Source organism: Anopheles funestus, chromosome 2RL, assembly GCF_943734845.2.
Source record: "Anopheles funestus chromosome 2RL, idAnoFuneDA-416_04, whole genome shotgun sequence".
Classification (NCBI taxonomy): Eukaryota; Metazoa; Arthropoda; class Insecta; order Diptera; family Culicidae; genus Anopheles; species Anopheles funestus.
In genome coordinates this window covers 46,132,659-46,145,443 of record NC_064598.1, presented here as the reverse complement: position 1 = coordinate 46,145,443, position 12,785 = coordinate 46,132,659, and positions in this window count along the sequence as shown.

Here is a 12,785-nt window from a genome sequence, read left to right as displayed (position 1 = left end):
ATTTTTTGTCAATGTGGTGCATAAAACTTAATGTAGGAATATGGAAGGAAAATAAATTTATTTAAAAACCATGGACATAAAAAAATGTCAAGAATAAACTAGAAGCAAGAATTATTAAATATTGCTTCGAAATTGGAATATACATTTACAATAAAATTTTGTTTTAATAGTTTTTTTGTCATTCCATTACAAACCAGTAGTTTATGTTATCTATAAATTCGTTACTTCAGTTCAGTATGAAGGGAACAGATGCTAATTTGTCGCAGTTCTATTTGAATTTGCATCATCCATGATCAGTGTTTCTAATAGAAAAAATGTTCTAATTTTTACTTTTGTTTTTCTTAGACATGTTCGTAATAAGAACTGCATGCGAGGCATGCATACCAGTGACAATACCATTTTGAGAGCTCAATTAACGCATTGGAAAATAATTTGACATACTTTAAGGAAAATTTGTGATACTGGCCAAGATACTTGTTTTAATGGTATGACAGCAAAGGCTCAGCTTTCTTCACGCAAATATGGTAGCTTCAAATGTGTCATCTTAACACACAAATAGCAACACTGTCTACAAACATTGTATACAGCTTTTTGCGACAAAGTGTAGTTTGGCACTTTTCTAGTCATGTATTGTGGGCATGTAAGCGTCCCAGTGAACCCAGGCCCGATCCCAGGCCAGTTTTGTTGGTGTCCTTTGTTTGACACTTTTCCCCAGTAACCCAGAACACTCGTATCATCTTTGGGGTGCGACATTCGTCAACCTTCTCATCACCATCGGTACCGCGTGCAGCCACGCTTGCCTAGTGCGGTTGCGATTCGATCCATGTCGTAGCTTGTTCGACGGAACCTTTAACTGCAGTTGTTGCAATGCCCGGTTTTGCAGACCTGGGACAAGGCGCGAGTGGAGTACAACATCCAGTGACAATGTTGGCAGACTTTGCCGACTGCACATGACCATAAAAGCAATTAAATCATAAAGAGAAAGTTTTCAACCTGCAACCAGCAATGTAGCGGTGCACGCTGGGTTTTGCTGATCTCTTGCCATGGCCGGAACACAGATCGGGTGGCCCAGCACATATTAGTCAAGCGCAAATAACAACAATAAAGCATGCACGTATAGTTCGCGAGTTGTTGCGACGCGAGGCCCCATGGAACCGTGGCAGGAGGAAGAGGAAAAAATCGCTCCAATCTGTCGGAACCGAAGTAAGTGATTGGGGCAATGTACGGAAAAAATAAAAACAAAACAAAAAAGGAAATAGATTAACAGAGAGAAAAAGAGAGAGAGAACAAAGAGAAACAAACAGATATTAAGGAAGGATGGAACGAAAGAGAAATATTTGCTGGCAAATATTTTCAGAAGGAAACAATCGATCGAAGGATGCAGCAACAGGCACTCAATAGTAATGGTAAATGATCGCGGTCAGAGCAGGATCGAATATATCGAATCGCGAGAAAAACAAGCCATTGTTCGGTGTTGCGGGGAGGGAACGGGTTGTATGGCAAGAGCCGGAAGGGTTTTTACTTGTGTGGGGAAGAAAAAGCACCCAGCGGTTTGCGGGCAGACGACGATGGCGCTTGGCTTTTTGAGGCATCGCAGCATTTATTGCCAGCAGCATCGTCCAATTGTTCAAGTGAATTTGACCTACATCACATCGTTTCGATGTAATTTTCCTCCCGTGCTTCCTTCATTCCACCTGATGTTTCTGATGCTTTCTTTCAGTTACCAGCATACCACAAAATGGTTTCGTGCTGCAGTTTGCCAACAACACACTTAAGACTGCCGACTGCAAGCCAGAGATAGACAGCAAGAGTGCCAAGCAAGGAAATGATTTTATGAATAATTATGTATTAGTATTATCGGACTACTTAACATCATGAAACAGGAACGTTTAGTTTCAAGATGCGTAATTGTTTAAGTGCAAACCAGGTGGCCTTTTCAAGATGATTAAAGTTATCTAAACCTAGTTCCGTAAAATATATTACAACTGAAACTCATTTTAAATTTACATTTTTTTGTTAAATTCCTAAGTGAATATGGAATAGTAAATAGTGTTTAAATTCTTTTTTGTAATTTAAAACCACAACCAACAACAATTTGCTTTCCTCAGTGATCAGCATACAAAAATCACGATCGCTTGTATATTTTAGTATTGTGTGCTCCGTCTATTCTCCAAACCATCTGCTTTCATTGTTGCGTTCGGTCAGGGTTTTGGACACCGTCGTATAGAACAGCCACCCACCCAACAAGAGGTAAATATGCATCGCTGTCGGTGCGATAATTGCAGCGCACTTCACGGGTTCACCCAGCGCGGTCATAAATTGGGTCGGTGTAGCTCGGTGCACTAATTTAGAAGAGAGCACATGGAAAGACACAAACAATGGCGAAGATGAGGTGGTGATGATGCCGCTTACAGATCGGTGCGAAGCGAAAGAAAGCAAACTGTAGCACTTTTCTATCCGGTCCGAGCCGAGACAAACAAAATTAGCTTTAATCGATCGGCAAATTGACTGGCCGTCTAATGCACCCAAGACGCTTTGGTTTGTTCTTTGAAGGTAAATACATTTGCTCTTGAAGCATTGAACAGACCAATCCGCCATCCGTCTTGTTGGGGCGATGAGGCTCATGGAGAATGTGTTAGCACTTACCGAAAATGTCGAGCAAAGTCGCATACACACAAATTGTTCACCTTTAACGGTCGGCCTTTAACGGGTTTTGAATCGGATCGGTTCTTTTATGCCACCCAGCTCACTTTCAATCTCCCAACCTCAGCAAAAATCAACAAGACAATCTAATTGAATGCATCGATCGATGGTCGAGGTCTTGGCAGTAGTAATTGATTTGAACGATCGGTAAAATGGCATCCCTGACTCACGAGAATGGGTTCGTATGTAATGGCCAAACGTAATAACAGACGTGAGGTGAATATTTTCAAGAACAGGGCATCATTTAACAGACCCGGTTCAGTGTTTTAGTTGTGTTCGATAATTATGGTATTTAGATGTTTTGTTTTCTTTAGCAGAGCTTAGATGTAAGCTATATGAAGATGTCTTGAAAATTGTAATCGGTTCATTTTAGAGCTGTGTTCTATGAATCTTGTCGAAAGAGTCATTTTTATGAATCTTTATTGAAGTATCATTCAAAACATGAGTCGACTCCTAAAAGATGTATTAATCCTCATGGATTCTTGAGTCTCAAAGGAAGATTGATGCTATGTATTTTTTATCTGTTTGGCTTGAGAATTCTATGTGGGCGATCTGGTTTGTAGATGGTAGCGGATCAGATCCAAATCCTACCCGGAATGCACTCTTGATTATCCAGCGTTAGGCAAATAAACTCAAGCAAAGTCTAACATGACAAAGTCTGCATTGGAGAATTATGTTGTCTTCAGTTTTTGGCAAACCTTGCGAGGTTTTGCCAACTCAAAATTCTTGATGATTCATTAATCTTCAGAATAGAGTTTGATTGGGAAGCCCCGTGATGTATATGTTAAAACGCGCCGGTTGCACACGATAGGACCGGGAATTAAATCTCATCCGGACCGTCCCCCCGTAGCAAGGACTGACTCTCCGGCTACGTGTTAAATAGATTCTAGTAAGCCAGAAATGGCCGGCATGACCTCTAAGGTTGTGAGGCTAAGAGAGAGAAAGAGATTGAGAGTCATTTATTTTGTGCAAAGACTCATTCAGATTTGTGAATCTGAATTAAGTATTTTTTATCTTTTCAATATAACTCCTGAATGGTACTAAAACTAGTGTGATGATGTCAATAAATATGATAATTTATCTTAGCACTCCAATGCACATAAAGTCAAGTCTTTCAGCGGAAAAGTTACACCATCGAGGCTGTTCAGTTCTGTCTTATTTTTGTAACAACACCAACAGACGCTCTAACAAACAACTGTTGCCGTACCGTGTTGTGCATAAATCAAATTTATTAGAACACTTTATAGAAGCTACCTGTTTTATTTTGGTTCATTCACCCATTTTCTCAACACATTTCACAGTACACTCCCGGTTGGCCACAATGTGATACACAGTTCAATGGAAAAGGGAGCAGTAATCTCTTACCTTTTGAATGTGGAGAAGAAACATTCCGACAAGCTGTTTTGAACTACAGTTCCGACCCGCGTAACAGGTTATGCGGCAAGTGATCCTCTGTCATTTCTGCTGAAAGTGGAACCTGCTGCACCGACGACTTCTGGGTCGCCACGTCCTCTACCAAAGCTGAACAGATCCACCGGTCAGACAACACATTGTGTCCGGTCGATCCTATTGATCCCGGACGCTGCTCAATACGCCGGGCGTGTGTGTGTATTCATGAGCATCCAGATGATCGATTTATCATTTATGCTTACTCCATACACTCAACCGCACGGGACCCCGTTCGACTCGATTGGAGTTGATTGTATTTTTTTTCTTATATCATTCCTCTCTTTTCACGTAGCCCACGCCAACCAGCTTTACCGCGAGTGTAGCCGGTTCGTCGTCTTACTGCTCGCTGAAGTCGTTCGTTTTGTACGGTTCGTTTCAACTACGCTTCATCAGTAGGTCAGTTCACGCGTTTTACGGGATGATTAATGTCAGGCTGTAGCCACTGTCGGTGTGTATGGAAGTATTGTAAGCATTTGCATAGGCCTGGCCCATGAACTTGACTCATGAACGTGAACGCTGGGACGGCGAAAACGATGAGCATAAGTACGATCGTGATCGCAGTGTGGAATTTTGCATTGACGCGTTTTTTTTTGCTGTGAGGTTGTGGGATATGTGAAAATAGTGTTTAAAATTTGTCAGATAGTTGTGTGTCTTTTCACAGGTCGCAGCAGAAGGTGGAACATTAACTGCTGTCGAATGTGATCGAATTAAATAAATAATTATGTTAAGTTTCTTATTCTATGAAGTATGAATGATATTAAATTTTTCAGTATTAATAGCTAAATAAATGCTTCTGGTTGTTACAATGTTATGAAGAATTTGCGTGTATTAACTGATAAACTTATCTTTTGATTTGTTTTTCTTTTCGACATGACTTCAATTGGATACTCATCTGTTATTTCATGTTGCGTTTATGCGTATTCATAAAATCCTAAATTTTAAACCAATTTTTCACTTTTTGTAATAACGATAATTCCTTCGATCGTTTTTTATCCAAGCTTGATGTCTTAACGAAACCCGAATTGGAAAGTGAAACTGTAGTTTGATTAGTTTATGATCGATCCGATCGGTTGCTGGGAATTAGGAGAGAAATGAAACATTAGCACTATTAGGAGAAGAAAAGTTCGTTATCAGGTTGTGGCATGTGCGCCAACCAGATTGGTTGGAATCACCAAACACGAAGTTGCTCGGTGGCGCCCTCAACTTTCACATATTAGGAGCGTTCAACAATATGGCATTATTTAGCAGCTAATTAGCCAGCATAGTTATATGGCAGGTTGATGTAACGGGAATATTTACTGTGATTTGTTATGGTAAATAGGTATAACCTGAACATGGATAACATGATAAAGTTTTCCATCATTAAAGGATGTGAAAGAAACGAAGAAGCAAATGTAAGGAGAGCTCGGAAGACAATTTTGTTTCGGCTAAAAAATAAATAAAGGTATATATTATAAGATGAAATAAATTACAATGACGCAAGTAACGAGCGAACCGAGTCGGAAAGCAATATTCCCAAAATCGAATCAAATAAAATGATATTTAAAAAAAAACCTGATCCTCAAACCAATTGACCCACAGCCCGGGGCCACAAAAAGTTGTTCAATTACATCGTGCGTGCGACAACTACACGAAAAGGGCTGGGATCGTTTTGGGGGTTCGAGTTTTTGTTGCTGTTGGTTGCTAGAACACGGCACACATCCGAAAGATCGGTCGAAAGAAGAGATCCCTAAAAAAACGTCCGGATGGTTTAACACAATCGTTCGATATTTTTGCGTCCGAAATCGTGCTATTAAGCGTAATTAAGTGTGCGGAACGAACGAAACGTTTTGCGCCTGCTCGGAAACGTCAATACCAAGGGCTCGAAATCTCGGAGCAGAGCGGTGGTGTTCGCGAGGTTTGTTCATCAATAATTAATCTTACCTTTAACCATCATCGCTGATCAAAATGCGATCACTAAAGGTAACAACGATCAAGGAAACAAAGCCGACAAACTAACGTTAACAAAAAGGGACGATCGAACGGGTATGGGATGGGTGATCCTATCATCATGGCTATAAACAAGGATAGATAAATAGAGCCGATGATAGTGGTTTCCTCCCGACGTCCTGGCCCGTACAAACATATTCAAGCTACAATGTCAAATCACACAAGGTTTAATCACCATCCGGGGACAGCGCCGAGGTTGAGGTTTTATTGCATGAACCTTCGTTGCTAAATAAATCAAATTTCACTCTAATCAGATCAACCGCCAAGAGATCATGAAAGTCTACTTGAATCGTAAGGGCACATATCTGTGTGTGTGTTAGTACAGGTTCATTATCAACAGAAAGAACCGCCGCAGGGTGTCTACTGTCAGGCAAATGGACGATCCGCGACGGTCATTTGGTGAAATGATCCCGCGCCACACGATCATACATTCCTTTTGTAGTTTTGCTGTGGGGCTTCCAGCCGGTCATGCTAACATAACGGCAACTTAGTCGCTATCCTGTTTGCCGTACATGTTGACCAACATGTCGATTGACATATTTTTAATTTTGATAGTTCGGTGCTTCTGTGCCTGTTGTACGTTGACATGAATCGTCTTTATATTGTTGCTACCTTACTGGTGAAGAAAGCAAAATCAAACTAAATATACACAAGTCTGCCCTTGCTTATTGCCATTTCGGCAATGTTATTTCGTTTTTTTTTATACCAGGTTTTTTAGTTTAATACATTTTCTTGTTGCTATGTCGTTTAGTACCAAGGTTTAAAATTCTTAAATCGGATTAGGAGAAATGCACACAATTAAGGCCGATTAATGGGTAAGTTTTTGCATGACCCAACCGCTCGCTGTGGGTCTTTCCTTTCTTGTCGGCTTTGATCTTCGCTTCGGGGGGTTTCGTTTAATCGTTTAAGCTTTAAACATACGTAAACAATTAGAAAAGAGAAAAATTAACACACACAGAAAAGGTTTTATTAGGCTTGCGTTTGCACATTTGCTTGCTGATGATGCCGAACGTCAGGCTTAGTCAGTCGGTCAGTCGGTTAGTGATGCGATTTTTCTTTAGTTTTTATCTCATTATTTCCCTTTTTGGTTTTACCATCCGACAACGATGTCGAACGAAAAGAGGAAGTTGAATGGTTTTTTGCCCTAGAAGTTTTTTATTTATTCTTATTTTTAAAATTTTATTTTCCTTTGAGACGACCATGCCATATGTCTATTTTTTGTCATAAAATAAAAAATAAATATTTTTTTATGTATTCAACAATTCTTGTTGATGTCGGTACTTTAATCCTTGTTATTATTAATCTAACTTCATCAAAACTTTTAAACACATCTTCTGTCCAGAATCTAATATAGCGATATGGCATAACTAGTCAATTTCATATTGAACGATGATCATTCCAAAAAGACCATACTTATGTACTTTATTTTATAACATATTTATTAAATCAATCACAACCGTGACCTACAAAATGATCGGTGGTAGGAATACTAAGGTCTGGTGGTATCAATTATTGCTCAATTTATCTTGGCTGATATTGGGCTTGAACTTGACATTCCCATGGTTCGCGTGCTGGTGCCTTATTGACGTTTGCCTCTCGGAACTAATAATCAATCACAAGCAGCAAGAGATTCAAGATCACATGGAGAAATTGTAATCAATCTTTACTCACTCAGCGGTTAGTGGAAGCATAATTCACCCGACTCTAAATTAAAACCGAGCTTTTCAAGATTTTTATCAAGTTCATCGCTTAAACCATCGTTTAACATATTTCTTTGGTTTTATTGCGCCTTCAGTTTTGAGCTGCATCTTGGCTGCTTAAGCCAACGGTTGTAACGCTAGGTCTAACGTGTTGTCGAATAAAGACATTCAAATGACTAATATGTGTGTATGGTTTTTCGTGCACCAAGACGGTTTTGGTCGTATAATGCTAGCATGATTTATGCCACTTGTAAAAGGGCCACTTTGCGAATAGACCCAGGATCCCGGGATCGGACGAGGAAAGCAATGGTTCGAACCGACGTATCGTTTGTACGATAGCCAATATTTGGTTTTCGGTTAGCATCGAACCGGGTTGATGGGTTTCTATTTTCTTTTTTATTATTTTTTTTACTGCACCCTTTGGCCCTTCGGTTGGTTTGTTTCGATCACTTGTAGGATCCGTGTGACGGGCAAAATTTATGACAATCGTCAACACGCTGTAAGCTGGAACGTATAGACGGAGCGATTGTAGCCAACGTCGACAACATCATCATCATCATCGTTCACCGCTCGTCACCGTACGCTCGAGTATGCATTTCGTGCAGGATTTTTGCCATCCTGCCATCTGCCGTCTGTCTTCCGGTGGCGATGATATACGTTGCCCCGCCGAACGATAAAACTTTCTTCAAACAACGAGCAATAGCGGCCGGCTCTAAACAACATCATCTGCTGTTGCGGCGCGCATCGATGCCGTCATGACCGATGGCTAGCGGTTAAGTGATCATAAACCTAAATTCCTGTGGCTTTCGAGAATGGGAAGGTGGAAAATGAGCACCCTCCTATATGCCTTCCTTGCTGATAAAATACCCACTTAACCCTTGCGAGCGCCCTACGACAAGTCGGATCCGCCCTTTGGGCGATCATCAATCAGTGGTGAAATTAGCGACAAATTTTGCATTTTTTACCATCGACGCGTGGATATCCTTCGGTGGATAGAGGGATCCAACCTCGTTGGGTGGTTTATCCGTGTGGTGGTACAAAATTTTAAACAACGTCCAGGAACGCATGGGCAGGTTCGTGGTTCGTGGTGGGTTAGATTGTCGGAAATGTGCTGGCGCATTTAAGTTGTAATTTCAGCATTTAACGGTAGGTCATAAAACTAAAGTTTCCAATGAGCGTTTTTTTTTCTTCCTTCTTTCGTATGCGTTTATTCTCCCGTTTTCGTGTCTGCGAAAAAGGGTGATGAGTTAATTGGCTAGCTCACTGGGTCAGCCCAAATTGTAGTAACATGGGATCTGTTTGTTAGGCATTAGTTTTCGAAATGTACTTAGTTCGTACAGATTAGAAGGAATGTATGCTAATACAGTGTGCAACATAACTGTATGGGCATCAAAATAAGAGATAGCGGCCAGGCGATCGAAAGAAATGAGATGAATAACAATCAGTTTACAAAGCTCCCGATGAATAAAATTATATAAATCGTTTGTAAATCATTTTTCTAGCATTTCATGAACATATTTTAACAATCACATGTGCCATTATTAACATTACATGTTTAATGTGCCATAAATGCCATAAAAATGACAACAAAAATTAAGTAATACAAAACATTATGTCGAGACTCGGAAACTGTGTTTTAAATTAAAAATTTTTATAATCAAATAAGTATTAGAGATTTATTTATTTAATTAGAAGACATTTTCACCGTTATTTAAAGTTTTTTGCTTCAATTTTGTACTATAAAATCACTGAACTGTAAAATTTTAAAATCTGAGTAAGTCCGAATCCGCTTTTAACAGATACCGTGGAACTCGTTGACGTCCTCTATATGTTTTGTATACACGCTATATGCCCTATATACAGCTGTACATACACTAAAACTGGACCCTTTTGGACTCATTTTTGGCTACAGTTGTGCCCTAACTAACTGGAACGTTTCCTGTCTAGTTATCACTCACACTTCTATATGTATGTTCTGTTTTTATTTTTACACAACAACTTCAAGTTCGGAAACAGTGCAAAATACCACTGTTTTTTTTTAAATAAAAAAGGCATGTTAAATGCACCGAATATTTTTTTACTTGTTGATGAACGGTAACGTCAACGTATTGATAAATTGTTGAAAGATTTACGGCTTCATCTTGCCTGTAACCTGTAACGAATAGAAGCTCTTTTTTACGTTATCTTTCGTGCGAAACAAATTTAAAAGAAACAACACCAGATCCCCTGAGGGACTGGGAAAAATGGTTTGCTACAGTATTACGTTAAAATTTTGCGACAACCTGTTGTGCGGTGTAAATCGTGTGATACCGAAAGAACAAAATAAACACGAAAACAGGTAGCATCAGGTCGGATGGTAACACTGTCGAAGGTGCAATAAATCCTACCCTTCAACCTTCCCTCCGACTGATGCACCCGAAGCAGCGGTGTTGTGCTACATAAACGCATAACAATCTCCGGGAAGGCAATCCGACTACCGTATCCTTTCTACGGGTGCTTTTAACAAAGCTGAAATGATTGTGTGATGCTTTGACGAAGGAATGTTTTTCTTCGCTTTACGATCTGTTTCAATTTTTAAACAAGTGACAAAACGAAAGAAGCATCATTTCCTTCTAGCAGAGTATTGTTTTAACCAATTGGTATTGCTAGAAACAGTTAATTAATATTAACGGTTAGGGCATGTTGTAATCTTTGCCCGCGATACGTTGCGGGATGTTTTGCGTGAAGTTTTCGTTCCACTGGTTGGCGCACTCGCGGTGCCGACCTTCGGCAGATTATCCATTTTTGTATGGTTCGATTCACGCAAACGGACGCAGTCGGTGAGGAAATGTTCCTTTTCCATCGCTGTTCATTGCTGGTGTGCTTCGGAAGAGTGTCGAAGAGTGGAGCGGCAAAAGGCATTCGGAAGGAAGGTCATATGGTTTTTAGTTGGAACGAAGAAAAGTATGGCACGTAATTGATAGGATGGGCGAGATAAAATTATTTATTTCTCATTTGGTTTCCATAGAAGAAACATCATAAAAAATATTTTCAAATGTTGGCTAATAATGATAAAACTTAAACACACAATAAAAACATTCTACAACTAGCAATTGTTCACGCAACTTCTTCCTAATTGCATAAGCTCTGCCTCTCAGAGCCGGACGGAATGTCTTTCATACCAACACGTTGCTGCCAAATGTTAAACCACTCGGTGCAAACCTTCCTTTGCAGCTGCATACGAAATCCGAAACCATAAACCATGAATGAGCGCCAAAGAACGGTGATTGTACAACCAGAGTGTCGGTCTAAGGCCGCCAGCAAATTCCGCAATCTGTTTCGGTCAATCGAAGGTTTCGAGGGCTCGGCCAGATTCGAACGGTTTTTTTTTTGTCGAGCCGCGAAATCGATCTGTATCCGCAACATATTACAAACGTTTCCAGCTAACAAAACTCCCCCCTTAGTGTGCAGAGGAACATCTGTGCGAACATCGCCGAGCAGGTGTGGAGAATGTTTGACAAACCGTAGTTTCTTTCATCGGTTAGTAGTTCGCCTCATCTCGTACGCTCCCTGATACGTTCGTTGTCGATTATTCTGGAACATCGTAAGCCGATCACCAATCACTGATCGACACGAGCGCGATACAGAAAAGGGATAATAAATATGCTGATTATTTGTGGCAAAAAATCAAAACACTGTTCACTGGTCCAGCCCGCCCCAGCCGTAATCAATCAATCTCGTCTGCGATGGCGCTTTGGGTAGCTTAGTTACGGTTGAAGCGATTGGTAAAATTATTATTTTTTTTTTGCATTTTGCGTAAAATTTGTCCCCACACCTTACAGCACCTTCCACCTACCACCCAAAAAAAATCAGCCATCGACGTTTGTCATGCTACTGTGAGTCAATTGCAGGACACTTGCCACGTTCCATTCGGAATCGATTGAGCGTGAAATGGAATTAAGAGATTCGATTCGGTGTTGAGGCGCGACCAAACAGCCACACGATTTAGCGAGGTTTTTTTTAGTTCACCACTTCCCCAGATTGCGTGTGTAAACATGGCGCGATGCCATCGTCGATGGCTAAATCACTGGCCCAAACCACGGGTGTGTCCTTTGTTTGTGGTGCAGTTTTACGAAATGCATACGAAACATTTGTGACGGTGTGAACAAGTCGACTTTACAAGAGGGAGCATATTTCGGTATTATTACTGATTTGCACGATTGAACGTTCAATTACCTGGAATGAGCTAAAGATGTAATAAATGAGTATTGTTATTTAATATACTTGTTTGCTGTTCGTTGTTATGATAAACAATATTATTTACTCTAAAAGAAGCATAAGTGAACTAGCTAATTTGCTTATCCTTATCATGTTTTGTTTCAATCATTTCTTACAATTATATGTATTTTTCTTACCTATTAATCATTCATTAAGATGGTTGTTAACAGTGTTTGAAAATGACAACATAACGCATATTCGTAACAGGTCACTAACCTGTTATGCTGCTTTGGACACTTATTAGCTAGACCATTATTGGCAGCGTGGTTTAAAATCCTTGAGCAGGAAGGCTTTTCCTTGCGTACAATGCACTGCCTCATCGTAACTGCACCGTTCTTTGCCAGCCCGCGAGGGTCAATCGGTTGTTATACTTGAGTGCGGTTTGCGTGGTCTACGGAGCTGCTGAACGGATTATGCAACAAACCTGCTAATGGTATTAATTGTACGCCTACACACGGCCAGTGCGATTTGTTCAGAATTGTGTTGCAGTTCGACGCGGATATTGCACCAATTATGGCGCTAGTCCGTGTGCATCCGATGGGAAGTTCAACGTTCTTTGTCGATTTCTATTTCGGCGCCTCTGTGTTGCTGTGGTAAGTGTCATTGAACGTGTTGATGGTACACGGATTGAAAGGATTAAACCGTTCGTGCCGTATATGAATTATTTAATTATAAAAATGTTTATGC